Raw genomic sequence first — 27302 nt, 5'->3', positions numbered from 1 at the left:
ACCCATAATAATGCGCAGGCGCAAATCGGTGATTAAATTCGCTATCTCTCCCGTATAAAACTCCCTCCTCGCCGCTCGTGCGCCGGAACCGGAAGGGGCGTACACATTAAGTAGGAGTACGTCATGGAACTGGGCGGCAATGCCTCGTTCGGTAGGTAACATGGACAAACAAGAACATTCAATGCCCTCCCGATACAGAATGATCGTACCGGCCTCTGTTCCTATATTAACAATGGCGTCATAGCCGGGGGACGTCTGCTAGAAGTGGAGTCAGTGCTTCCTGTACGAACAGAATATCTATATCAGCGGCCCGTAAATACTGCCGAAGGCTGTGGATTTTTGCTTGAGAAACTATACGGTGAACATTTATAGTAGAAATCTTATAGGATTGTCGTGAACGGAGCGATGTTGGACGACTGGTCATCTGCAGATGAAAACAGGTAAGATATTTATCCCTTCAGCAGTCGCCCGCTTTGGAGGTCGAATAAGTCTAGACGTCGCCGTCCGTGGACGCTGCATTGCGCCGAGACGTAAGCAGCGTATCACCAGTTGCCATCTGTTCTTCACGCTCGGGATTGCCAGTCATATCTTCAGTATCGTCCGCCCAATTAACGACTGACACAGCCGTCGTGGCGCCTGCTGTGGCGGTACCGGAACCGCATAGCGGGGCGTCTCCCTGCGCATCTGGCACTTGGGCCGTCCGCGGTGGTGCACAAGTCTCTGCACTTCCCGTGTCAAGGTTGGAGACATCATCGTCAATATTCATGGGTGAGGCCAATGACGGAAGACAATCGGCGGTCCCCGAAGTGTCTTCGCAGATCATGCGTCCTGACTGTTTGGCTTTTTCACGCAAGGGAGGCGCCGATTGGGCTGCCTCAGGACGAGCGATCCGACGTTTCTTGTGTTTTTTCGGGGAGGACCTACTGACGGAGGCTTCCGCATTCTCTAAAGGAAGAGGAAGAGTCCCTGTCTCTTGCTGGCTGTCAGTGGCGGTAGTAGCCGCCTCCACATCGCCAACCCTGGCTTCCTCACGTGAGACGTCACGGGGCACCGCGGCTAGTAAGCCAGCGACCGGCAAAGCTTCCTGACTGGTAGAGAGTTCCATAGGTACATCTCCGTCATTCGTAACATCGGCCACCCTAAGTCCCATGTCCGCAGCCGACGCCGTGGGTGTAGTTGCACGGACCGCCGCTACGTAAGTAGTCGGTAGTATTGTCGGTTGCGGGGCAGCGTCAAGTTCACCCGCAGGCAGCTGCGTTACACGTCGTTGGATGCACTGGGCTCGGACGTGTCCCGTGGAATTACAGCCTGAACATGTACGGGGCTGTCCCTCATACATGATGATCGGCCTATAGCCACAAATCGTTAGGTAGGATGGAATATGCCGTTGCAATTCGATCTTAATTTGCCGCACACCATTCAAAACAGGGTACTTATGGAACGAGGCCCACTTTTCGGCAATGTTACTGATAATTTTGCCGTAGGACTTAAGAGAAGCGTTAATTTGTTCGGCCGTGATTTCAAAAGGCAATTCAAAAATCCCGACGGTGCGAATACCAAGACCAGCGTGGACAACAGTCACCTCACCCACATTCCCGTCACTGTGTCGAAATTTATAGGTACCGCCACATGACTCGATGATTTTGTCGCACAATTCTGGGTCACGCAATTTGATATAAACTGTGCTACTAACAATAGACAAATGGATACCAATGATATCGGTGGGTGGTAATTTTACGTCTTCATCGAGAAATCGTTCGACTTCGTAATACTTCGGTCAAGAGAAACTGCCATCAAACATAAACTTCAAAGTATCTTTTCGCACTGGGTGATCCACGTTAGGTTCGATTCGTTAACAACAAGATATTATGCGCGCCGCAACGGCCTTCGACTCACCACGTGCCGCACCGCAGGCCGCAGCTGAGCACGTAAACAACGCTCCAGGCACGTCCGACCTGCACGACGGCCGCGCCTCGACGATTAGGCCACACGGTCACTGGCGCAATATACTTCCCCACCCACACCTCATTTTTGCCATTTGTACACTTGGCAGAATGAATTTCCCTCTTTGACGCAGTTCTCCATCTCAAATTTCAGTACTAAAAGTACGACGCTACTTATGGCTGTGTCCCATCGCAAGTTACATTCAAGCCCTTATGACGGTGATCAAACAAGAGGTTGCAAATCAGCTTCAATCGCTTAGTGCCATCTCAGTTGCTTGCAGAAGGTACCTTACCCTATGTGATACAATGGCGAGTTGTCGCTATTACCAAAGCTGCGGCGGCGCCGCCGCCGCCGACGACGACGACAATCGCGAGGGTCTTTATCAGGGGTAGAAAATACATCACAAGAACTAAGTATTTCACGTCGGCATTCTCCGGAGACTGCCTAAAGCAGCAGTTTCTGGTGCCCACTTTAATAGCACCATTCACACTATTCATTTGCGAGAGCATTTCTTAAATACCGCACCCATTCATAATTTTTTTATCCTTGACCGCTTTTTTCGAAAGGGCCACGGTGGGAGGGGCTGTTACAAAATTCATTTGCCTCCTGTGAGGATCGAACTCACGACCTATGGTTTACTAGACCAGCGCTCTGCCACTGAGCTAAGGAGGCGCCTCCTAGCGCACTTTTCGGCTACTTTATTCTTACAGGCTAGTGAATCGGAGCCATTCAGCTCGAAACGCACCGCATGAGCGACCATTATTTGCATTTAGTTAGCACAGCTGCTGCTTTCCTACACATCTCACACGATATCGATGTACACCTAAAATTCCAAAACAACACATTTATTTCATTTCAGAGTTACTTTCAGCTTCAAATACCGTTCCTCTGATATTCATACGAAGCTAGGCATCGTCGTAACCCGTTACGTTCATTACGCAAGGCTCACGAGAGGGGCGCATGTTGGATCCGCGTAGACACAAAATTTTGCGCCGCCTAGCGTGGGGCTCGAACCCACGACCCTGAGATTAAGAGTCTCATGCTCTACCGACTTAGCTACCCGGGCTGCACGCAACGCGTTACGAGCCATACAATACTGATTTGACTGCGACCATCTATTGAAGATTCTTTTGACTACAGCTTATTTCCTGCTGCCACAAATCAGCTACAATCTTATTCAATGAAAAATTGTCTCCGAAAGGCATCAAATCTGCTTGAAATGATACGTGGCTATCAGCACCATTATTCAACACACATGCTCGACTGTGCGCAGACGCCTGTGGCGTAGCCCTTGGGTCCTGAATCAGATGCAGTAGTTCCAACAAAAACTCTCCTGAACGGCACTGTGCCAAAAATTTCGCTACAGATCACCCTTGACTTGCTTGTGCTTCAGGTAGACGCCGGTTTTGCAGCCAGGAAGCGGACAGCAGCAACTTCCAACTAGTTTTGCAGTGCTCAAACAACACAGTAAAACAGCATGCATCTTTTGCAGAACAGGAAAAACACGACCGTGACAGGATTCGAACCTGCAATCTTTGGATCCGAATTCCGACGCCTTATCCATTAGGCCACACGGTCACTGGCGCAATATACTTCCCCACCCACACCTCATTTTCGGCATTTGTACACTTGGCAGAATGAATTTCCCTCTTTGACGCAGTTCTCCATCTCAAATTTCAGTACTAAAAGTACGACGCTACTTATGGCTGTGTCCCATCGCAAGTTACATTCAAGCCCTTATGACGCTGATCAAACAAGAGGTTGCAAATCAGCTTCAATCGCTTAGTGCCATCTCAGTTGCTTGCAGAAGGTACCTTACCCTATGTGATACAATGGCGAGTTGTCGCTATTACCAAAGCGGCGGCGGCGCCCCCGCCGCCGCTGACGACAATCGCGAGGGTCTTTCTCAGGGGTAGAAAATACATCACACGAACTAAGTATTTCACGTCGGCATTCTCCGCAGACTGCCAAAAACAGCAGTTTCTGGTGCCCACTTTAATAGCACCATTCACACTATTCATTTGCGAGAGCATTTCTTAAATACCGCACCTATTCATAATTTTTTTTATCCTTGGCCGCTTTTTTCGAAAGGGCCACGGTGGGAGGGGCTGTTACAAAATTCATTTGCCTCTTGTGAGGATCGAACTCACGACCTCTGGTTTAGTAGACCAGCGCTCTGCCACTGAGCTACGGAGGCGCCTCCTAGCGCACTTTTCGGCTACTTTGTTCTTACTGACTAGTGAATCGGAGCCATTCAGCTCGAAACGCACCGCATGAGCGACCATTATTTGCATTTAGTTAGCACAGCTGCTGCTTTCCTACACATCTCACACGATATCGATGTACACGTAAAATTCCAAAACAACACATTTATTTCATTTCAGAGTTACTTTCAGCTTCAAATACCGTTCCTCTGATATTCATACGAAGCTAGGCATCGTCGTAACCTGTTACGTTCATTATGCAAGACTCACGAGAGGGGCGCATGTTGGATCCGCGTAGACACAAAATTTTGCGCCGCCCAGCGTGTGGCTCGAACCCACGACCCTGAGATTAAGAGTCTCATGCTCTACCGACTTTTTTTTTTGTTTGCCGGATTTGAACCAGCGACCTATGGATAACTGTGAATCCTCCACTACAGTCCACCGCTCTACCAACTTTTTTTTTTTTTTTTTTTTTACAAAAACGCGCATTTCCGGTACCGGGAATCGAACCCGGGCCTCCTGGGTGAGAGCCAGGTATCCTAGCCGCATTTTTTTTTTTTCAGTGATTGGCAGACGGAGGCAAAGTGGGCAGGGGTCAAAAATAATCTGAGGCCTGGCCACAATGTCTCCACCATACCCATCACTGATTTTCGACCTTTTTGCTCCTACGATCCAAAAATACAACTGCCCACTTTAGCAATTTTTGTTTTTAATTTATTTAAATTTTTTTTATTTGTGTTTCTTTTTTTTGTGTATGGTTTTTTATATTATCATGATTAAATGAAAAGAATTCGTTCGTGAAACAAGTAATGGCTCTTCGTGTGCATAAAATGAAAAATACAACTCAATGTTCTACTTGTTGTTCCTGCCTTCATTTTTTTTATTTTTTTTAAATTTTTTTTCTAAATTTTTATTAGTTGTCGTTTTTGACCGTTTTGTCATAGTGGAAAATCAACAAAAAGTAAAGTATTGGAAATGAAACAGACAATGCTTTTGCACGTAGTAATATAGTCACTCAATACTGTGTGCTTTAGGTTGATGGGTTTTAGCCTATCCCCATTCTATCAAATATAATTTGTAGCATATTACCATATTTATTCTTGTGGTCTGCATACGTACGTATTTTGTGGTATTTGCACTGTAAGTATATCTTGAAATCTGTAACGGTGTCAGTTCCAGCGTCAAGAGTTACGTAAGTTACATAATTTCCTAGGAGCCAATAGACGGCATTATTCTTCGTCTCTGGAAAATAACGGTCTTGTGGTCTGTGCAGCACTGACAGCGAGATGTACTGAGGTGAAGACCTTGTAATGAGAGCTATTTGCACTTTGAGCCAATTCCAGATATGTATATTGCCGCTGCAAGTGTATCTATGGATAATTGTGTCCACTAGTCGACATCGTTGACATAGATTGGTGTCACTGAGACCAATTTCATATAATCTTTCGTTGGTGCTAATGATATTATTAACGGCTTTGTACCATGCTGTTCTCGTGTCAGAAGATAAAACTTTTAAATTGATGTTTTGCCAGATAGCAGTCCAGTGTATGTGAGGAAACTGTCTCTCTACTTTATTCTTTCCTTCACATGTCTGCCAGACCCGCATAATATCTCTTGACGTTAAGTGACGTAGGCGTGTAACTTCGTCCCTCAAGTAGCTTAGTTCAATATAAAAGGCTCGCACGTGCTGGAGACGATTGTTAATTTTTTGCACATCAATAGGGGGCTGCAGGCTGCGAGGCTTTAGAATTTCAAAAAGTCGGCTTGAAATACTTTCCGGTACTTCTCTAATGATAGTTAGTTGCCTTTTGACGAAGAGTGCAGAGGCTTTGTTCGTAATATTGATTAGACCTAAACCACCATTTCGGGGATGTAAGGTGGCCACTTTGGCGGTTACTCGAAACAGTTCTCCTTTCCACAGGAAATTTGTGATTCGGGACGTTATGTTCTTGGCTATCATTTTGGGTAGTGGAAAGAGCTGAGCAGTGTGGTATGCTGTAGCTAATATACACGTGTTGATGTACTTAATCCTCTGAATCTGATTCATATTCCGTGATAAATTTTCCATTATAGCACCCTGCACTTTCCGTGCCGCAGCTTTCCAATTCAACGCAGTCATTTTCATTGGGCATGCGATTAATGTGACACCAAGCGTCGTATGCTGCCTGACCAGCTTTGCCCACTCGACGTTTATGTGCTCAAAACCCCTAAGATGTAAAATTTTGCTTTTCTTTTCATTTGAATTTGCCCCAGACGCACTGCAGTAAGTCTGAATCTCTGCAGCTAACGTAGTTACATCGTCATTATTTCTGATGATGACGCCTACATCATCTGCATAAGCTTTTATAGCTGTTTTGCACCCTGACAGTGTTATACCTGTTAATTTATCGTGAATACGTTTAAGAAATGGGTCCAGTGAAATGGCAAATAGTGACATAGAAAGGGGGCTTCCCTGAGGAACACCGCGTCGTATTTGTAATTTTCTCGTAGCCTGACTGTTAACTGCTATGCATGCGTTTATTCCTGTCGCCACGTTTTTTATTACGTTTAAGGCTCGTTCCTGGAAACCGAGTTTTTTTAACGTCTTGAAAAGGTAGATATGATTCACGAGATCGAATGCTTTATGAAAATCCAGGAAAACCAGGGCACTTTTGATGTTAGTGACAGAAGTGATTGCAATTATGTCCCGAAATTCCGCTAAATTGTGAAACAGAGTTTTACCTGCAATGCAGTGTTGATACGGACTAATCAGTCTACTTGCTAAGGATGAAATTTTCTTGTTGAGAATTCTTGCTATTATTTTATAGTCCGCATTGAGCAACGAAATCGGTCGGAAGTTAGTAAGATCTTTGTGTCCTTTAGTTTTGGGATAAGGACTATTTTACTTTCTTTAAATTCAGAGGGTATCATTGCGCCCTGAAGAACTTCATTTACAATCGCTGTAATTGTCCCTCCCACTATCGGCCAATAATGGACATAAAATTCTGCAGGTAGACCATCAGGACCTGGGGATTTATTCAGAGGGGAGGTACACAGAGTCTCATAAACGTCCTCATTACAGGCGTGCGACAGGAAGGTAACGTTGTCATCATCCGTCAGCTGTGGCACAAGAAAGTCGAGGAAATCATCAATAGATTCCTCGCAGCTGGAAGTTGCAGAATATAATTCATCGAAGTAGCGATAGATCTCATTCAGAATCTCTTTCTGTGTCCTAAGACTTGTACCATTAGTCGTCCGTAATTCGTCGATAAGCATCGTTCTTCTGTTTTTAGCGTGCTTCAGAAGGTGGTATAGGGAAGTTGTTTCGTCCTCTGATACAGATTTCGCCTTGGATTTTATTTTAAGTCCTTCCAGTTGATGCCTCTTAATGCTGAGTAATTTAGCCTTAATTTTTTTGATATCTGTCAGGCGAAGATGTGAACCAGATGTTTGACCATATAGCTCTCTGAGTACTGAGTAATAGAACTCTATAGTGTTTTTAAGATCTCTGGCCCTCTGAAAGCTATATTGCATGATCGTCTTCCTAAGTTTCGGCTTTGTCATTTTTGTCCACCAGTCTATGGTAGTCGCGTATCTAGGAAGAGCACGCAGGCACAACGCCCATGCGTCTTTTATCTGATCTTCTAATTCACGGTCTTGTAACAGCGAGACATTTAAATTCCACTGGTTTTTGAAGCGGCGGATTGGCTGCGCTTGTAAATTTATACAGGCCAACACACCGGAATGGTCCGAAAAGTAGACAGGAATCGTTTCTGTTTTCAATAGAGCTGTTTCGAGATTTTCGGTAATGTAGAATCTATCGATTCTGCTGCATGCATTGGATGTTGCATAAGTGTACTCGACATTAGCAGGGTGTTGGCATTCCCAAGCATCCTTTAGCTTTAAGCTAGTAACGAGATTTAATTCAGCAGAATAATTAAAATTCGGACTCTGATCTTTCCTGTTGAGGACGCAATTAAAATCACCCCCCATGATAAGGTGACTGGGGTTTTTGCGTAATAAGTATATTACCTCGTCTTTAAAAAATCGTGTTCTGTCAGATCTATGTGAGCTGCCGGAAGGGGCATACAAGTTAATAAGGGACACGTCATAAATCTTGAGCCCTATTCCCCTTCCAGATTCCAATCGTTCTACTTCCGTTACTGGAATCCCATCCCGGATTAAAAAAGCTGTCCCCACGCTAGTTTCGTGGAGACATTTAGGTGAGCAACATATCCGGGAATATTTAAATCTGACGTGACAACTTCCTGCAGCAGGGCTATATCAGTTCCCGAATCATATAAAAATTCTTTTAGCGCTGCTATTTTCAATGCCGACCGTATTTTATTAATATTGACAGTAGCAATAGTATAACACTGGGTCATTGCGCTATTACTCGTTGGATGTTAGGACAGTGAATAAATAACATGCTACTAAATTATTACTTAGGAGACAGAAAATTTAGACAGAATAGAACGTCCCATTGAGAGGTTGCAAATTGCAGTATTGGTGCAGTCTAGGTTTGAGATTTTCCTCCTGAGTCAGTAGAAGATTGATTATCAGGAAGTTCCTCAGGAGATTCTTTCAATAACTCGTGCCTGACAGTTTCGTAACGCACATTATGGGGTTTCGTGTCACCTTTCACGCCCTTCAACTTCGTCTGATTACGAGGAGCATTGACATTCGGTTGTGGCTTTAACTTCCTTCGTGGGGCATCCGAAGGCTCTGTGACGGGTTTTGTGGTGGTTGGTTGTGACGCCGATCCTGTCGGGTCGTCCAACTGTACGACACGGCCTGTACTGCTTAGTCCTGTCGTGTGGTCAGTACCCGTCGGGGAAGCACTAGCCGTTACAGAGGGTTGAGCCAGACACACTAATTGTTTCTCGTGACTGTCAGAAGGCTGCTCGTCTTTGCAAACTGTGTCGCCTCCTGATGTTTCGTGGCTATTGCTAGAAACATCCCCGTCTTCGCAGTTTCCCACCAAATGTTTACGTTCTGATTGTTTACAGGCTTCCATCTGTATTTCCTGGAGTTGTGGCATTACCTCCTCCTCGCATTGTTTTTGTTTGCGTGCGGAGTGAGATTTGTCAGACAACTCGTCGTCAGAACAGCTATCAGTTATCTCATGGGGCCGTTTTTTTGTCTGCAATTCGGAGGATGCGGGGGTGTCAAGATCAGCCTTTTTATCTAAACATGGAAATTGAGTAATATCATTTACGGATAAATCAGAGTGGTTTGCTTGGGCAGTATTCACACCCAACGGGACAGATACATTATTTGGCAAGACATCATTTAGGGTAAGTTTCTGGCGTTGCGTTAGGTTGCTTTTCAATACAAAAACCCGCCGCGGACAATCCTGTCTAAAGTGGCCAGACTCATTACAAACATGACAGGTCGGTACTTGACCTGAATACACAATTTGCGCCTTGTAGCCATGTACAAATATATGAGACGGAATATTGGTCTTGATGTCCATCTCCACAGATCGAATTCCGTTAAAACACTGCAGTTTGTAGTGACGAGACCAATGTTCATTATTAACAGATTTAACGTCACCATACTTGCAAAGCGCATCCTTAATTAAATCATTATCAATTTCAATAGGTAAGTTAAGCACGCGAACGGTAGTGTAAACAATATCAGCTCGCCAGATCCGAACTTTGCTCTTCGAGCCGTCTCTGTGAATGAATTCTACTTCACTACCCCACTTTGCTAAAAGTCTATCTATCGTCACCGAGCTCTCAAACTTAACAAAAATACAGTATTTATCATTGTCTAACTGCATTGTATGGACGGAATCAGAGTTGACACCAATTACCTCAGTAATCCAATCGTGTATTTCCAGGGACGTTGGCTGGATATGACGGGTTTCCTTATCAAAAGCGAAGATCAGTGTGTTTTTCCTGACGTTCGTAGACATGATTCAGAACAGGGATGAAACTCCGGTTAAAAAACCGAAATTCCGGTGAGTGACAGAACGGTGACAAACAGCCAAACACTAACGAAGATATACAAACACGTAGATGAACGGACAGACAGCAAAGGAGACAACAGCAGAACAAGTATGTAAACAACACAGTCGGAGCGCAGCAGTACACACGTCCACACGGTAGCACAGCTGAAGCGCGACTGCCGACTGAGCTAGCCGGGCTGCACGCAACGCGTTACGAGCCATACATTACTGATTTGACCTGCGACCATCTATTGAAGATTCTTTTGACTACAGCTTATTTCCTGCTGCCACAAATCAGCTACAATCCTACTCAATGAAAAATTGTCTCCGAAAGGCATCAAATCTGCTTGAAATGATACATGGCTATCAGCACCATTATTCAACACACATGCTCGACTGTGCGCAGACGCCTGTGGCGTAGCCCTTGGGTCCTGAATCAGATGCAGTAGTTCCAACAAAAACTCTCCTGAACGGCACTGTGCCGAAAATTTCGCTACAGATCACCCTTGACTTGCTTGTGCTTCAGGTAGACGCCGGTTTTGCAGCCAGGAAGCGGACAGCAGCAACTTCCAACTAGTTTTGCAGTACTCAAACAACACAGTAAAACAACATGCATCTTTTGCAGAACAGGAAAAACTCGACCGTGACAGGATTCGAACCTGCAATCTTCGGATCCGAAGTCCGACGCCTTATCCATTAGGCCACACGGTCACTGGCGCAATATACTTCCCCACCCACAACTCATTTTACCCATTTGTTCACTTGGCAGAATGAATTTCCCTCTTTGACGCAGTTCTCCATCTCAAATTTCAGTACTAAAAGTACGACGCTACTTATGGCTGAGTCCCATCGCAAGTTACATTCAAGCCCTTATGACGCTGATCACACAAGAGGTTGCAAATCAGCTTCAATCGCTTAGTGCCATCTCAGTTGCTTGCAGAAGGTACCTTACCCTATGTGATACAATGGCGAGTTGTCGCTATTACCAAAGCGGCGGCGGCGCCGCCGCCGACGACGTCGACGACAATCGCGAGGGCCTTTATCAGGGGTAGAAAATACATCACAAGAACTAAGTATTTCACGTCGGCATACTCCGGAGACTGCCAAAAGCAGCAGTTTCTGGTGCCCACTTTAATAGCACCATTCACACTATTGATTTGCGAGAGCATTTCTTAAATACCGCACCCATTCATAATTTTTTTTATCCTTGACCGCTTTTTTCGAAAGGGCCACGGTGGGAGGGGCTGTTACAAAATTCATTTGCCTCTTGTGAGGATCGAACTCACGACCTCTGGTTTACTAGACCAGCGCTCTGCCACTGAGCTAAGGAGACGCCTCCTAGCGCACTTTTCGGCTACTTTATTCTTACAGACTAGTGAATCGGAGCCATTCAGCTCGAAATGCACCGCATGAGCGACCATTATTTGCATTTAGTTAGCACAGCTGCTGCTTTCCTATACATCTCACACGATATCGATGTACACCTAAAATTCCAAAACAACACATTTATTTCAGCTTCAAATACCGTTCCTCTGATATTCATACGAAGCTAGGCATCGTCGTAACCCGTTACGTTCATTACGCAAGGCTCACGAGAGGGGCGCATGTTGGATCCGCGTAGACACAAAATTTTGCGCCGCCCAGCGTGGGGCTCGAACCCACGACCCTGAGATTAAGAGTCTCATGCTCTACCGACTGAGCTAGCCAGGCTGCACACAACGCCTTACGAGCCATACAATACTGATTTGACCTGCGACCATCTATTGAAGATTCTTTTGACTACAGCTTATTTCCTGCTGCCACAAATCAGCTACAATCCTACTCAATGAAAAATTGTCTCCGAAAGGCATCAAATCTGCTTGAAATGATACGTGGCTATCAGCACCATTATTCAACACACATGCTCGACTGTGCGCAGACGCCTGTGGCGTAGCCCTTGGCTCCTGAATCAGATGCAGTAGTTCCAACAAAAACTCTCCTGAACGGCACTGTGCCGAAAATTTCGCTACAGATCACCCTTGACTTGCTTGTGCTTCAGGTAGACGCCGGTTTTGCAGCCAGGAAGCGGACAGCAGCAACTTCCAACTAGTTTTGCAGTACTCAAACAACACAGTAAAACAGCATGGATATTTTGCAGAGCAGGAAAAACTCGACCGTGACAGGATTCGAACCTGCAATCTTCGGATCCGAAGTCCGACGCCTTATCCCTTTTTTTTTTTTTTTTTTTTTAGACTCGAACTCGGGACCTTTGCCTTTCGCGGGCAAGTGCTCTACCAACTTTTTTTTTTTTTTTTTAAATTGAGCGGGGCAGGCAGATGGCGACAAGGTGGGCAGGGGTCAATTAGTCAGAGGCCTGGCCACGGTGCCGCCCCCATACCCGTCATCACTCACATTGATTGTAAAGGAATATTGATTTTTTTTTTTATTTTTTGTGCCTTAATTTTTTTTATCATTTATTTATGTATTTATTTATTTATTTATATATTGGAAAAGCATCAATATGGGACTGGAGCCAGATCATTCGGTTGATACATTAACGGGTGAAGGTTTCAGAGCTCGAACAGCTATCCAATACCTGTTCTAGTGAATGCAATATGAAGCATATTACCGTACTTGCGACGGTGATCCGCGTAGTTTCTAATTTTAGTATATTCCGTTTCCATGTGTAACTGAAACTCGCTGTACTCTTCGCCCGTCAGCCGATTGAAGACATGACTTGTATATTGGCCCAACAGCCACATGACAGCATAATTTTTAGTTGGCGGAAAATATTTGACGTCTGGTCTGTGCAGTAAGTTCGTGTCGATGTTATTTTCAGAAGTCCGAGTTATAAGGGCGACTTTTTGACGAACCCATTGCCAATTGCGCATGCGGTGACTGCAAGTATATCTGTGGGGAACAGTATCCACTTGGTGACAATCTGGACAATGGGCTGTGTCGCTTAGCCCAATCGCATGCAGGCGCTCATTTGTGCTGATAATGTTGTTAACCGTTTTGTACCATGTCGACCTGACCAAAGACGGAAGTACACTGCTGCTGATGTTCGCCCACAGGACATCCCAATTGACTCCAGTGTGCTTTTGTTCGATTTTGTTCTTGCCCTCATATTGTTTCCTGTGCTCCAGAATGTCCTTGGCGGTTAAAGGTCGATGTTGGAGAAGGACCTCGCTCAAGTAGCTCTTTTCCAGATAATATGTGCGGATGTGGGAGAGCTGGTAGTCGATCGTCTGCACATTGATGGGCGGTTCTACGCTTTTCGGCGCGACTGCCTCAAACAACTTTGCCGTAAGGGTGTCAGAGTAGTTTTGGATTAAGGATGTCATCCGTTTAATGTACAAAGCCATTGCTTTGGCGTTCAGATCGGTCAGACCCAGACCGCCATGCAGAGGGTCGAGGGTCACAGTCTTCACGTCAACTCGAAATATTTCCCCCCGCCACAGAAAATTGGTCAACTGGCTCATTATCTGTTTGGCTATGACAGTGGGGATTGGAAAGACCTGTGCCACATAATATGCTCGCGACAGGATACATGTATTTATAAATTTAACCCTCTGAATTTGGTCCATACTGCGATAAACGTTATCTATTAAAGCACCCTTGACTTTGAACAAGACATCCCGCCAATTTACCGTTATCATCCTTTGTGGAGGGACCGTCAGTATCGTCCCAAGAGATTTGTGTTCCGTAACATGGGTAGCCCATTCTAGGCCGACATCGTCAAGTCCCCTTATACGTAGAAATTTGCTTTTAGTTTCATTCATTTTTGCGCCAGAAGCGGAACAATAGCGCCTGAGGTCTGCCTCCAGTACAATCACATCATCCCTGTTCCTCACGACGATGCCGACATCATCAGCATATGCCCCAACAGCAGTTTTCTTCCCGGCGATCGTTATGCCCGTCATGTGCTCATGTACTAGCCGCAGCAATGGTTCTAGGGAGATGACAAAGAGCAACATGGAAAGGGGGCTTCCTTGGGGGACACCCCTTGCGATGGTAATTGGTCTTGTGAGCTGGCAGTTAACGGAGATCGTGGCGGCCAGACCAGTGATCATATTGCGCACGACAGCGATGGAGTCATGCCCGAAGCCCATCCTCCGCATCGTTTCGAAGAGGTATTTATGGCTGACACTATCAAATGCTTTATAAAAATCGAGAAAAAGGAGGCCGCAATTAATGGTGCTGGCAGACGACAGAGCGACGATATCTCTATATTGTGCTGTAGTCTGAAATATTGATCGCCTATAAGCACAAGTTTGCTGTTGCCCAATTATGTTTGCGGTCAACGGCATCATTCGATTGTTTAAAGCTCTCGCAATAATCTTATAATCTGAATTAAGAAGAGAAATCGGCCGGAAGTTGTTAATCTTTTTACATCCCTTATTTTTAGGAATCAACACGATTTTACATTCTTTAAGTTCTGATGGTACAAACTTTCCCCGCAGTACGTCGTTAACGGCTTGTGTCAACTTATCACCTATGATACTCCAATATCGTTGATAGAATTCGACCGGAAGGCCATCAGGGCCCGGCGATTTACTTTTAGGGGAGCCGCGAATTATTTCAAGGACTTCATCTGGACTAAAAGCTGAAAATAAGCTGGCGTTGTCGTCGGCAGTAATTGTGGAGGTTGTAAACGCAAATAACTCATCCAAATCGTCCTCTTGCGTTGCTTCTGCCTCATACAGGGCACTGTAATACCTGTGGATTTCTCTGATGATCTCGTTTTGCACAGTGAGGACAGTACCGTTTTCTAATTTAAGTTCGTCCATGAATATCCGTCGTCGGTTCTTGCGATGTTTAATCAGATGATATAACGCAGCCGTTTCGTCCTCGCTAACGGATCTGGCTTTTGACTTAAGTTTAAGACCCTCCAGTTGTTTTCTCTTTAAGCTTAATAATGTCGCTTTAATTTTCTTGATGTCGGACAGGCGCCTGTCTGAGCCATCTGCCTGATCATACAAATCCCTTAAGACCATGTAGTAAAATTCCATTGTACGGTGAACTGCCCGAGATCTCTCTATACTATAAGATATAATTACTTTCCGTAATTTGGGCTTCGCCTTGCGGGTCCACCACTCCAAGACACTCGGAAAGTTGTGTACAGAGCGCAAGCAAATTTCCCAAGCTGTCTTTAATTCGACCTCGAGCTTGTCGTCTGTTAAAAGGCCGACATTCATGCTCCACTGATTCCTAAACCAGTGAGTTGGTTGCCGGTCTAAGTTTATGCAGGCACTCACACTACAGTGATCAGAGAAGCTGACTGGAGTGATTTCCACTTGTAGCAAATTCCTCACTATGTGACTTGACATATAGATTCTATCAATCCTGCTACTGGAATTATGTGAAATGTGCGTGTATTTCACAAGCGTGGGATACTTAACTTCCCACGCGTCCCTCAGTTTCATTTGGGAAACAAGAAAGTTTAATTCAGGGGAATAATTAAAATTGGGGGATTGATATTTATGGTGCAATACACAATTAAAATCGCCGGCAATGATCAAGTTTGGCGAGTCTCTCCGCAGTAAGTAAATGATATCCTCCTTAAAAAACTTCGATCTGTCAGCGCGCCGTGTACTTCCAGATGGTGCATACAGGTTGATTACACTGACGCCCAAGATATTCACGCCTATGCCCCGTCCAGAGTCTAACTTTTCGACATCGGTTATAGGTATTCCTTCCCTAACTAAAATCGCTGTGCCAGCACTGAATTCAGGAGCGAAATTGAGTATTGCAACATAGCCGGGAATGTTAAGTTGCCATGTTGCAACCTCCTGTAAAATGGCAATATCTGTACCAGAGTCAAACAAAAATTGTTTTAATAAAGCAAGTTTTAACTCTGACGTAATCCTATTGATATTAAGGGAGGTGATAGTATAGGCCTGTAGCATATAGGTAATGAGATGTAAAAGTATAACAAAACGATGGCATCGAGCTCAAGAGTGCCGGCTGCAGAATTAAAAAAGGTATAATGTGAGCAGCCATGAGAGGATTATTAGATCAAGAAGGAAAATAAAAACGATAACAAGTGATACACTAAGCCGGTTGTAGCAAAAACGACACAGTGAATGCTGTGAACCATAACCGGAGAAAAGGACAGAAAAAAACACAAAGAAGCTTTGCAACCGTAGGCGACAGCATGGAACGAGCCTTGTACCAACGGAATTACTACTGTGGAGGATGGGCTTCGCCGAGTTCTTTGCTGTTGTCATCTCCGGATCGTTCCCTCACAATTTCATAACTAATATTTCGGGGTACTACATCCGCTTGCGAGGAAGTGGAATTTCCCTTGTTGCGAGGAGCGGAGAGATTTGGCTGTGGATTGAGCCTTCGTCGTGGGGCGTTTTGAGGTCCCGAAATTTTTGTGGATTCTTTGAGACGCGGTCGTGTCGTTGTCGCAGCACTGCCGCCAGCAGCTGGCAGGTTGGTAAACACTTGCACTTGTTTACTTCCGCCCGAAACTTGTTGTCGGGCGTCAGCTGTAGCGCGTTGTTGACACAACACTTCCTCACTGTGTGCGCGTTGTAGCGGCTGTTGTCCTTCGGGCGCGGCACTCAAAATTGGAGGTTCCTGTTCATGACCCGGCGTCTCAGAATTCGGCATCCCCTCAAGTCCATCCGCACTGGCTTCAAAATCGACCCGCATAACATCATCTGGTACTAAATCCTCCGCGGTTGATGGTTTTGGTTTCCGGGCTGCAGGAGTCGCGGGAGATACTTCCTCATCCGAATGCTCATCACTACGTTCCAGCGGCCTTTTCTTTTGCTGAGATTCACTTTCAAGACAAACTGGCGCAGCAGTTTGCCGTCCTACGAGTGGTGGAAACGCATCAGCGGTTATGGGCGGGGTCTCGGAGGTAGTTGCCTGGGGAGCATCAACATCAGGGGGTGCAGAAGAACCAGAAGTATCTACTGCCATTACCTCGTTAAGTGTTAATCTACGCCGCGGCTGGAGATTATTTTTTAAGACAAAAACTAGGCGGGGGCAGTCCTGGCGAAGATGGCCTAGTTCATTGCAGATATGGCAGGTGGGGGCTTGACCAGAATATATAATGTGAGCCTTATAACCATCAACCGTAATGTGAGAAGGAATGTTCATTTTTACTTCCATGTCCACAGATCTAATCCCATTGAAACATTGTAATTTGTAGCGAGACGACCACTTTTCGTTGACAATTTCTTTAACCTCACCAAACTTAGAAAGTGCATCTTTAATTTTAGCATTGTCAATCTCTATGGGCAAGTTAAGTACTCGAACTGTCTGAATCGAGGTATCGGCACGTGTTACAGTAACCATACTAGTGGTGCCGTCGCGATGAACAAAAGGGACTTGTTTGCCGATTTTTTCAATAAGTCGATCAACTGCTACTGGACTGAGAAACTTGACAAACACGCAATAACGATCAGAATCTAGCTGGGTGGTGTGCACAGAATCAGAAGTGATGCCTATTACCTCGGTTAGCCAGTCATGAATCTCGAGGGCGGTCGGTTGCACTCGGCGGGTATCCTTGTCAAAGCCGAAAACCAGGGTGTTTTTCCGGATGGTGGTAGACATGGCGCTGCAGCTGTATGGAATCCGGTCAAGTCCCAATCCCGTACAAGATCGGCAAGTTGCTAACGAAAAGGACGACCACAAAAAAAAAAAAGTACAATGCACGTGAATCACTCGGAACACAAAAACACACAACGGCAAACAGAAAAAAACTGGCAACGACACCGACGACGCGGAGCAGCCAGCTGGCACGTCCGACCGCGGCGACAGCGAAAGCCGGAATGTCCATTAGGCCACACGGTCACTGGCGCAATATACTTCCCCACCCACACCTCATTTTCGCCATTTGTACACTTGGCAGAATGAATTTCCCTCTTTGACGCAGTACTCCATCTCAAATTTCAGTACTAAAAGTACGACGCTACTTCTTGCTGTGTCCCATCGCAAGTTACATTCAAGCCCTTATGACGCTGATCAAACAAGAGGTGGCAAATCAGCTTCAATCGTTTAGTGCCATCTCAGTCGCTTGCAGAAGGTACCTCACCCTATGTGATACAATGGCGAGTTGTCGTTATTACCAAAGCGGCGGCGGCGCCGCCGCCGCCGCCGACGACGACGACAATCGCGAGGGTCTTTATCAGGGGTAGAAAATACATCACAAGAACTAAGTATTTCACGTCGGCATTCTCCGGAGACTGCCTAAAGCAGCAGTTTCTGGTGCCCACTTCAATAGCACCATTCACACTATTCATTTGCGAGAGCATTTCTTAAATACCGCACCCATTCATAATTTTTTTTATCCTTGAACGCTTTTTTCGAAAGGGCCACGGTGGGAGGGGCTGTTACAAAATTCATTTGTCTCCTGTGAGGATCGAACTCACGACCTCTGGTTTACTAGACCAGCGCTCTGCCACTGAGCTAAGGAGGCGCCTCCTAGCGCACTTTTCGGCTACTTTCTTCTTACAGACTAGTGAATCGGAGCCATTCAGCTCGAAACGCACCGCATGAGCGACCATTATTTGCATTTAGTTAGCACAGCTGCTGCTTTCCTACACATCTCACACGATATCGATGTACACCTAAAATTCCAAAACAACACATTTATTTCATTTCAGAGTTACTTTCAGCTTCAAATACCGTTCCTCTGATATTCATACGAAGCTAGGCATCGTCATAACCCGTTACGTTCATTACGCAAGGCTCACGAGAGGGGCGCATGTTGGATCCGCGTAGACACAAAATTTTGCGCCGCCCAACGTGAGGCTCGAACCCACGACCCTGAGATTAAGAGTCTCATGCTCTACCGACTGAGCTAGCCGGGCTGCACGCAACGCGTTACGAGCCATACAATACTGATTTGACCTGCGACCATCTATTGAAGATTCTTTTGACTACAGCTTATTTCCTGCTGCCACAAATCAGCTACAATCCTATTCAATGAAAAATTGTCTCCGAAAGGCATCAAATCTGCTTGAAATGATACGTGGCTATCAGCACCATTATTCAACACACATGCTCGACTGTGCGCAGACGCCTGTGGCGTAGCCCTTGGGTCCTGAATCAGATGCAGTAGTTCCAACAAAAACTCTCCTGAACGGCACTGTGCCGAAAATTTCGCTACAGATCACCCTTGACTTGCTTGTGCTTCAGGTAGACGCCGGTTTTGCAGCCAGGAAGCGGACAGCAGCAACTTCCAACTAGTTTTGCAGTACTCAAACAACACAGTAAAACAGCATGCATCTTTTGCAGAACAGGAAAAACTCGACCGTAACAGGATTCAAACCTGCAACCTTTGGATCCGAAGTCCGACGCCTTACCCATTAGGCCACACGGTCACTGGCGCAGTATACTTCCCCACCCACACCTCATTTTCGCCATTTGTACACTTGGCAGAATGAATTTTCCTCTTTGACGCAGTTCTCCGTCTCAAATTTCAGTACTAAAAGTACGACGCCACTTATGGCTGTGTCCCATCGCAAGTTACATTCAAGCCCTTATGACGCTGATCAAACAAGAGGTTGCAAATCAGCTTCAATCGCTTAGTGCCATCTCAGTTGCTTGCAGAAGGTACCTTACCCTATGTGATACAATGGCGAGTTGTCGCTATTACCAAAGCGGCGGCGGCGCCGCCGACGACGACGACAATCGCGAGGGTCTTTATCAGGGGTAGAAAATACATCATAAGAACTAAGTATTTCACGTCGGCATTCTCCGGAGACTGCCAAAAGCAGCACATTTTGATGCCCACTATAATAGCACCATTCACACTATTCATTTGCGAGAGCATTTCTTAAATACCGCACCCATTCATAATTTTTTTTATCCTTGACCGCTTTTTTCGAAAGGGCCACGGTGGGAGGGGCTGTTACAAAATTCATTTGCCTCCTGGGAGGATCGAACTCACGACCTCTGGTTTCTTACACCAGCGCTCTGCCACTGAGCTAAGGAGGCGCCTCCTAGCGCACTTTTCGGCTACTTTGTTCTTACAGACTAGTGAATCGGAGCCATTCAGCTCGAAACGCACCGCATGAGCGACCATTATTTGCATTTAGTTAGCACAGCTGCTGCTTTCCTACACATCTCACACGATATCGATGTACACCTAAAATTCCAATACAACACATTTATTTCATTTCAGAGTTACTTTCAGCTTCAAATACCGTTCCTCTGATATTCATACGAAGCTAGGCATCGTCGTAACCCGTTACGTTCATTACGCAAGGCTCACGAGAGGGGCGCATGTTGGATCCGCGTAGACACAAAATTTTGCGCCGCCCAGCGTGGGGCTCAAACCCACGACCCTGAGATTAAGAGTCTCATGCTCTACCGACTGAGCTAGCCGGGCTGCACGCACGCGTTACGAGCCATACAATACTGATTTGACTTGCGACCATCTATTGAAGATTCTTTTGACGACAGCTTATTTCCTGCTGCCACAAATCAGCTACAATCCTATTCAATGAAAAATTGTCTCCGAAAGGCATCAAATCTGCTTGAAATGATACGTGGCTATCAGCACCATTATTCAACACACATGCTCGACTGTGCGCAGACGCCTGTGGCGTAGCCCTTTGGTCCTGAATCAGATACAGTGGTTCCAACAAAAACTCTCCTGAACGGCACTGTGCCGAAAATTTCGCTACAGATCACCCTCGACTTGCTTGTGCTTCAGGTAGACGCCGGTTTTGCAGCCAGGAAGCGGACAGCAGCAACTTCCAACTAGTTTTGCAGTACTCAAACAACACAGTAAAACAGCATGCATCTTTTGCAGAACAGGAAAAACTCGACCGTGACAGGATTCGAACCTGCAATCTTCGGATCCGAAGTCCGACGCCTTATCCATTAGGCCACACGGTCACTGGCGCAATATACTTCCCCACCCACACCTCATTTTCGCCATTTGTACGCTTGGCAGAATGAATTTCCCTCTTTGACGCAGTTTTCCATCTCAAATTTCAGTACTAAAAGTACGACGCTACTTATGGCTGTGTCCCATCGCAAGTTACATTCAAGCCCTTATGACGCTGATCAAACAAGAGGTTGCAAATCAGCTTCAATCGCTTAGTGCCATCTCAGTTGCTTGCAGAAGGTACCTTACCCTATGTGATACAATGGCGAGTTGTCGCTATTACCAAAGCGGCGGCGGCGCCGCCGACGACGACGACGACAATCGCGAGGGTCTTTATCAGGGGTAGAAAATACACCACAAGAACTAAGTATTTCACGTCGGCATTCTCCGGAGACTGCCAAAAGCAGCAGTTTCTGGTGCCCACTTTAATAGCACCATTCACACTATTCATTTGCGAGAGCATTTCTTAAATACCGCACCCATTCATAATTTTTTTTATCCTTGACCGTTTTTTTCGAAAGGGCCACGATGGGAGGGGCTGTTACAAAATTCATTTGCCTCCTGGGAGGATCGAACTCACGACCTCTGGTTTACTAGACCAGCGCTCTGCCACTGAGCTAAGGAGGCGCCTCCTAGCGCACTTTTCGGCTACTTTCTTCTTACAGACTAGTGAATCGGAGCCATTCAGCTCGAAACGCACCGCATGAGCGACCATTATTTGCATTTAGTTAGCACAGCTGCTGCTTTCCTACACATCTCACACGATATCGATGTACACCTAAAATTCCAAAACAACACATTTATTTCATTTCAGAGTTACTTTCAGCTTCAAATACCGTTCCTCTGATATTCATACGAAGCTAGGCATCGTCGTAACCCGTTACGTTCATTACGCAAGGCTCACGAGAGGGGCGCATGTTGGATCCGCGTAGACACAAAATTTTGCGCCGCCCAGCGTGGGGCTCGAACCCACGACCCTGAGATTAAGAGTCTCATGCTCTAACGACTGAGCTAGCCGGGCTGCACGCAACGCGTTACGAGCCATACAATACTGATTGGACTTGCGACCATCTATTGAAGATTCTTTTGACGACAGCTTATTTCCTGCTGCCACAAATCAGCTACAATCCTATTCATTGAAAAATTGTCTCCGAAAGGCATCAAATCTGCTTGAAATGATACGTGGCTATCAGCACCATTATTCAACACACATGCTCGACTGTGCGCAGACGCCTGTGGCGTAGCCCTTTGGTCTTGAATCAGATACAGTGGTTCCAACAAAAACTCTCCTGAACGGCACTGTGCCGAAAATTTCGCTACAGATCACCCTCGACTTGCTTGTGCTTCAGGTAGACGCCGGTTTTGCAGCCAGGAAGCGGACAGCAGCAACTTCCAACTAGTTTTGCAGTACTCAAACAACACAGTAAAACAGCATGCATCTTTTGCAGAACAGGAAAAACTCGACCGTGACAGGATTCGAACCTGCAATCTTCGGATCCGAAGTCCGACGCCTTATCCATTAGGCCACACGGTCACTGGCGCAATATACTTCCCCACCCACACCTCATTTTCGCCATTTGTACGCTTGGCAGAATGAATTTCCCTCTTTGACGCAGTTTTCCATCTCAAATTTCAGTACTAAAAGTACGACGCTACTTATGGCTGTGTCCCATCGCAAGTTACATTCAAGCCCTTATGACGCTGATCAAACAAGAGGTTGCAAATCAGCTTCAATCGCTTAGTGCCATCTCAGTTGCTTGCAGAAGGTACCTTACCCTATGTGATACAATGGCGAGTTGTCGCTATTACCAAAGCGGCGGCGGCGCCGCCGACGACGACGACAATCGCGAGGGTCTTTATCAGGGGTAGAAAATACATCATAAGAACTAAGTATTTCACGTCGGCATTCTCCGGAGACTGCCAAAAGCAGCACATTTTGATGCCCACTATAATAGCACCATTCACACTATTCATTTGCGAGAGCATTTCTTAAATACCGCACCCATTCATAATTTTTTTTATCCTTGACCGCTTTTTTCGAAAGGGCCACGGTGGGAGGGGCTGTTACAAAATTCATTTGCCTCCTGGGAGGATCGAACTCACGACCTCTGGTTTACTAGACAAGCGCTCTGCCACTGAGCTAAGGAGGCGCCTCCTAGCGCACTTTTCGGCTACTTTCTTCTTACAGACTAGTGAATCGGAGCCATTCAGCTCGAAACGCACCGCATGAGCGACCATTATTTGCATTTAGTTAGCACAGCTGCTGCTTTCCTACACATCTCACACGATATGGATGTACACCTAAAATTCCAATACAACACATTTATTTCATTTCAGAGTTACTTTCAGCTTCAAATACCGTTCCTCTGATATTCATACGAAGCTAGGCATCGTCGTAACCCGTTACGTTCATTACGCAAGGCTCACGAGAGGGGCGCATGTTGGATCCGCGTAGACACAAAATTTTGCGCCGCCCAGCGTGGGGCTCAAACCCACGACCCTGAGATTAAGAGTCTCATGCTCTACCGACTGAGCTAGCCGGGCTGCACGCACGCGTTACGAGCCATACAATACTGATTTGACTTGCGACCATCTATTGAAGATTCTTTTGACGACAGCTTATTTCCTGCTGCCACAAATCAGCTACAATCCTATTCAATGAAAAATTGTCTCCGAAAGGCATCAAATCTGCTTGAAATGATACGTGGCTATCAGCACCATTATTCAACACACATGCTCGACTGTGCGCAGACGCCTGTGGCGTAGCCCTTTGGTCCTGAATCAGATACAGTGGTTCCAACAAAAACTCTCCTGAACGGCACTGTGCCGAAAATTTCGCTACAGATCACCCTCGACTTGCTTGTGCTTCAGGTAGACGCCGGTTTTGCAGCCAGGAAGCGGACAGCAGCAACTTCCAACTAGTTTTGCAGTACTCAAACAACACAGTAAAACAGCATGCATCTTTTGCAGAACAGGAAAAACTCGACCGTGACAGGATTCGAACCTGCAATCTTCGGATCCGAAGTCCGACGCCTTATCCATTAGGCCACACGGTCACTGGCGCAATATACTTCCCCACCCACACCTCATTTTCGCCATTTGTACGCTTGGCAGAATGAATTTCCCTCTTTGACGCAGTTTTCCATCTCAAATTTCAGTACTAAAAGTACGACGCTACTTATGGCTGTGTCCCATCGCAAGTTACATTCAAGCCCTTATGACGCTGATCAAACAAGAGGTTGCAAATCAGCTTCAATCGCTTAGTGCCATCTCAGTTGCTTGCAGAAGGTACCTTACCCTATGTGATACAATGGCGAGTTGTCGCTATTACCAAAGCGGCGGCGGCGCCGCCGACGACGACGACAATCGCGAGGGTCTTTATCAGGGGTAGAAAATACATCACAAGAACTAAGTATTTCACGTCGGCATTCTCCGGAGACTGCCAAAAGCAGCAGTTTCTGGTGCCCACTTTAATAGCACCATTCACACTATTCATTTGCGAGAGCATTTCTTAAATACCGCACCCATTCATAATTTTTTTTATCCTTGACCGCTTTTTTCGAAAGGGCCACGATGGGAGGGGCTGTTACAAAATTCATTTGCCTCCTGGGAGGATCGAACTCACGACCTCTGGTTTACTAGACCAGCGCTCTGCCACTGAGCTAAGGAGGCGCCTCCTAGCGCACTTTTCGGCTACTTTCTTCTTACAGACTAGTGAATCGGAGCCATTCAGCTCGAAACGCACCGCATGAGCGACCATTATTTGCATTTAGTTAGCACAGCTGCTGCTTTCCTACACATCTCACACGATATGGATGTACACCTAAAATTCCAATACAACACATTTATTTCATTTCAGAGTTACTTTCAGCTTCAAATACCGTTCCTCTGATATTCATACGAAGCTAGGCATCGTCGTAACCCGTTACGTTCATTACGCAAGGCTCACGAGAGGGGCGCATGTTGGATCCGCGTAGACACAAAATTTTGCGCCGCCCAGCGTGGGGCTCAAACCCACGACCCTGAGATTAAGAGTCTCATGCTCTACCGACTGAGCTAGCCGGGCTGCACGCACGCGTTACGAGCCATACAATACTGATTTGACTTGCGACCATCTATTGAAGATTCTTTTGACGACAGCTTATTTCCTGCTGCCACAAATCAGCTACAATCCTATTCAATGAAAAATTGTCTCCGAAAGGCATCAAATCTGCTTGAAATGATACGTGGCTATCAGCACCATTATTCAACACACATGCTCGACTGTGCGCAGACGCCTGTGGCGTAGCCCTTTGGTCCTGAATCAGATACAGTGGTTCCAACAAAAACTCTCCTGAACGGCACTGTGCCGAAAATTTCGCTACAGATCACCCTCGACTTGCTTGTGCTTCAGGTAGACGCCGGTTTTGCAGCCAGGAAGCGGACAGCAGCAACTTCCAACTAGTTTTGCAGTACTCAAACAACACAGTAAAACAGCATGCATCTTTTGCAGAACAGGAAAAACTCGACCGTGACAGGATTCGAACCTGCAATCTTCGGATCCGAAGTCCGACGCCTTATCCATTAGGCCACACGGTCACTGGCGCAATATACTTCCCCACCCACACCTCATTTTCGCCATTTGTACGCTTGGCAGAATGAATTTCCCTCTTTGACGCAGTTTTCCATCTCAAATTTCAGTACTAAAAGTACGACGCTACTTATGGCTGTGTCCCATCGCAAGTTACATTCAAGCCCTTATGACGCTGATCAAACAAGAGGTTGCAAATCAGCTTCAATCGCTTAGTGCCATCTCAGTTGCTTGCAGAAGGTACCTTACCCTATGTGATACAATGGCGAGTTGTCGCTATTACCAAAGCGGCGGCGGCGCCGCCGACGACGACGACGACAATCGCGAGGGTCTTTATCAGGGGTAGAAAATACATCACAAGAACTAAGTATTTCACGTCGGCATTCTCCGGAGACTGCCAAAAGCAGCAGTTTCTGGTGCCCACTTTAATAGCACCATTCACACTATTCATTTGCGAGAGCATTTCTTAAATACCGCACCCATTCATAATTTTTTTTATCCTTGACCGTTTTTTTCGAAAGGGCCACGATGGGAGGGGCTGTTACAAAATTCATTTGCCTCCTGGGAGGATCGAACTCACGACCTCTGGTTTACTAGACCAGCGCTCTGCCACTGAGCTAAGGAGGCGCCTCCTAGCGCACTTTTCGGCTACTTTCTTCTTACAGACTAGTGAATCGGAGCCATTCAGCTCGAAACGCACCGCATGAGCGACCATTATTTGCATTTAGTTAGCACAGCTGCTGCTTTCCTACACATCTCACACGATATCGATGTACACCTAAAATTCCAAAACAACACATTTATTTCATTTCAGAGTTACTTTCAGCTTCAAATACCGTTCCTCTGATATTCATACGAAGCTAGGCATCGTCGTAACCCGTTACGTTCATTACGCAAGGCTCACGAGAGGGGCGCATGTTGGATCCGCGTAGACACAAAATTTTGCGCCGCCCAGCGTGGGGCTCGAACCCACGACCCTGAGATTAAGAGTCTCATGCTCTAACGACTGAGCTAGCCGGGCTGCACGCAACGCGTTACGAGCCATACAATACTGATTGGACTTGCGACCATCTATTGAAGATTCTTTTGACGACAGCTTATTTCCTGCTGCCACAAATCAGCTACAATCCTATTCATTGAAAAATTGTCTCCGAAAGGCATCAAATCTGCTTGAAATGATACGTGGCTATCAGCACCATTATTCAACACACATGCTCGACTGTGCGCAGACGCCTGTGGCGTAGCCCTTTGGTCTTGAATCAGATACAGTGGTTCCAACAAAAACTCTCCTGAACGGCACTGTGCCGAAAATTTCGCTACAGATCACCCTCGACTTGCTTGTGCTTCAGGTAGACGCCGGTTTTGCAGCCAGGAAGCGGACAGCAGCAACTTCCAACTAGTTTTGCAGTACTCAAACAACACAGTAAAACAGCATGCATCTTTTGCAGAACAGGAAAAACTCGACCGTGACAGGATTCGAACCTGCAATCTTCGGATCCGAAGTCCGACGCCTTATCCATTAGGCCACACGGTCACTGGCGCAATATACTTCCCCACCCACACCTCATTTTCGCCATTTGTACGCTTGGCAGAATGAATTTCCCTCTTTGACGCAGTTTTCCATCTCAAATTTCAGTACTAAAAGTACGACGCTACTTATGGCTGTGTCCCATCGCAAGTTACATTCAAGCCCTTATGACGCTGATCAAACAAGAGGTTGCAAATCAGCTTCAATCGCTTAGTGCCATCTCAGTTGCTTGCAGAAGGTACCTTACCCTATGTGATACAATGGCGAGTTGTCGCTATTACCAAAGC

At 46.1% G+C, this 27302-nt stretch overlaps 25 non-coding genes across 25 annotated transcripts; all 25 read right to left on the bottom strand.

Moving 5' to 3' along the window:
- Positions 1–2544: 2544 nt before the first annotated feature.
- On the bottom strand, positions 2545–2616 carry Trnat-agu (transfer RNA threonine (anticodon AGU)). Its single transcript has one exon. It is a non-coding gene; the product is annotated as a tRNA-Thr (tRNA).
- Positions 2617–2937: 321 nt separating this feature from the next.
- On the bottom strand, positions 2938–3010 carry Trnak-cuu (transfer RNA lysine (anticodon CUU)). Its single transcript has one exon. It is a non-coding gene; the product is annotated as a tRNA-Lys (tRNA).
- A 439-nt stretch (positions 3011–3449) lies between these two features.
- Trnar-ucg (transfer RNA arginine (anticodon UCG)) lies at positions 3450–3522 on the bottom strand. The gene has a single exon. It is a non-coding gene; the product is annotated as a tRNA-Arg (tRNA).
- Positions 3523–4069: 547 nt separating this feature from the next.
- Trnas-acu (transfer RNA serine (anticodon ACU)) lies at positions 4070–4141 on the bottom strand. Its single transcript has one exon. It is a non-coding gene; the product is annotated as a tRNA-Ser (tRNA).
- A 6577-nt stretch (positions 4142–10718) lies between these two features.
- On the bottom strand, positions 10719–10791 carry Trnar-ucg (transfer RNA arginine (anticodon UCG)). Its single transcript has one exon. It is a non-coding gene; the product is annotated as a tRNA-Arg (tRNA).
- A 550-nt stretch (positions 10792–11341) lies between these two features.
- On the bottom strand, positions 11342–11413 carry Trnat-agu (transfer RNA threonine (anticodon AGU)). Its single transcript has one exon. It is a non-coding gene; the product is annotated as a tRNA-Thr (tRNA).
- Positions 11414–11717: 304 nt separating this feature from the next.
- On the bottom strand, positions 11718–11790 carry Trnak-cuu (transfer RNA lysine (anticodon CUU)). Its single transcript has one exon. It is a non-coding gene; the product is annotated as a tRNA-Lys (tRNA).
- A 6634-nt stretch (positions 11791–18424) lies between these two features.
- Positions 18425–18496, bottom strand: Trnat-agu (transfer RNA threonine (anticodon AGU)). Its single transcript has one exon. It is a non-coding gene; the product is annotated as a tRNA-Thr (tRNA).
- Positions 18497–18817: 321 nt separating this feature from the next.
- Trnak-cuu (transfer RNA lysine (anticodon CUU)) lies at positions 18818–18890 on the bottom strand. The gene has a single exon. It is a non-coding gene; the product is annotated as a tRNA-Lys (tRNA).
- Positions 18891–19330: 440 nt separating this feature from the next.
- Positions 19331–19403, bottom strand: Trnar-ucg (transfer RNA arginine (anticodon UCG)). Its single transcript has one exon. It is a non-coding gene; the product is annotated as a tRNA-Arg (tRNA).
- A 544-nt stretch (positions 19404–19947) lies between these two features.
- Trnal-aag (transfer RNA leucine (anticodon AAG)) lies at positions 19948–20019 on the bottom strand. The gene has a single exon. It is a non-coding gene; the product is annotated as a tRNA-Leu (tRNA).
- A 321-nt stretch (positions 20020–20340) lies between these two features.
- Positions 20341–20413, bottom strand: Trnak-cuu (transfer RNA lysine (anticodon CUU)). The gene has a single exon. It is a non-coding gene; the product is annotated as a tRNA-Lys (tRNA).
- Positions 20414–20852: 439 nt separating this feature from the next.
- Trnar-ucg (transfer RNA arginine (anticodon UCG)) lies at positions 20853–20925 on the bottom strand. The gene has a single exon. It is a non-coding gene; the product is annotated as a tRNA-Arg (tRNA).
- A 547-nt stretch (positions 20926–21472) lies between these two features.
- Positions 21473–21544, bottom strand: Trnat-agu (transfer RNA threonine (anticodon AGU)). The gene has a single exon. It is a non-coding gene; the product is annotated as a tRNA-Thr (tRNA).
- Positions 21545–21865: 321 nt separating this feature from the next.
- On the bottom strand, positions 21866–21938 carry Trnak-cuu (transfer RNA lysine (anticodon CUU)). The gene has a single exon. It is a non-coding gene; the product is annotated as a tRNA-Lys (tRNA).
- Positions 21939–22378: 440 nt separating this feature from the next.
- On the bottom strand, positions 22379–22451 carry Trnar-ucg (transfer RNA arginine (anticodon UCG)). Its single transcript has one exon. It is a non-coding gene; the product is annotated as a tRNA-Arg (tRNA).
- Positions 22452–22995: 544 nt separating this feature from the next.
- Trnat-agu (transfer RNA threonine (anticodon AGU)) lies at positions 22996–23067 on the bottom strand. Its single transcript has one exon. It is a non-coding gene; the product is annotated as a tRNA-Thr (tRNA).
- Positions 23068–23388: 321 nt separating this feature from the next.
- Trnak-cuu (transfer RNA lysine (anticodon CUU)) lies at positions 23389–23461 on the bottom strand. Its single transcript has one exon. It is a non-coding gene; the product is annotated as a tRNA-Lys (tRNA).
- Positions 23462–23900: 439 nt separating this feature from the next.
- Positions 23901–23973, bottom strand: Trnar-ucg (transfer RNA arginine (anticodon UCG)). Its single transcript has one exon. It is a non-coding gene; the product is annotated as a tRNA-Arg (tRNA).
- Positions 23974–24517: 544 nt separating this feature from the next.
- Positions 24518–24589, bottom strand: Trnat-agu (transfer RNA threonine (anticodon AGU)). The gene has a single exon. It is a non-coding gene; the product is annotated as a tRNA-Thr (tRNA).
- Positions 24590–24910: 321 nt separating this feature from the next.
- Trnak-cuu (transfer RNA lysine (anticodon CUU)) lies at positions 24911–24983 on the bottom strand. The gene has a single exon. It is a non-coding gene; the product is annotated as a tRNA-Lys (tRNA).
- Positions 24984–25422: 439 nt separating this feature from the next.
- On the bottom strand, positions 25423–25495 carry Trnar-ucg (transfer RNA arginine (anticodon UCG)). Its single transcript has one exon. It is a non-coding gene; the product is annotated as a tRNA-Arg (tRNA).
- Positions 25496–26042: 547 nt separating this feature from the next.
- Positions 26043–26114, bottom strand: Trnat-agu (transfer RNA threonine (anticodon AGU)). The gene has a single exon. It is a non-coding gene; the product is annotated as a tRNA-Thr (tRNA).
- Positions 26115–26435: 321 nt separating this feature from the next.
- Trnak-cuu (transfer RNA lysine (anticodon CUU)) lies at positions 26436–26508 on the bottom strand. Its single transcript has one exon. It is a non-coding gene; the product is annotated as a tRNA-Lys (tRNA).
- A 440-nt stretch (positions 26509–26948) lies between these two features.
- Positions 26949–27021, bottom strand: Trnar-ucg (transfer RNA arginine (anticodon UCG)). Its single transcript has one exon. It is a non-coding gene; the product is annotated as a tRNA-Arg (tRNA).
- Between the last annotated feature and the right edge of the window lie 281 nt (positions 27022–27302).

This window comes from Schistocerca cancellata, chromosome 8, assembly GCF_023864275.1.
Source record: "Schistocerca cancellata isolate TAMUIC-IGC-003103 chromosome 8, iqSchCanc2.1, whole genome shotgun sequence".
NCBI lineage: Eukaryota > Metazoa > Arthropoda > Insecta > Orthoptera > Acrididae > Schistocerca > Schistocerca cancellata.
The sequence above is the reverse complement of the archived record's forward strand: the minus strand, read 5'-3'. Positions and strand labels throughout refer to the sequence as shown.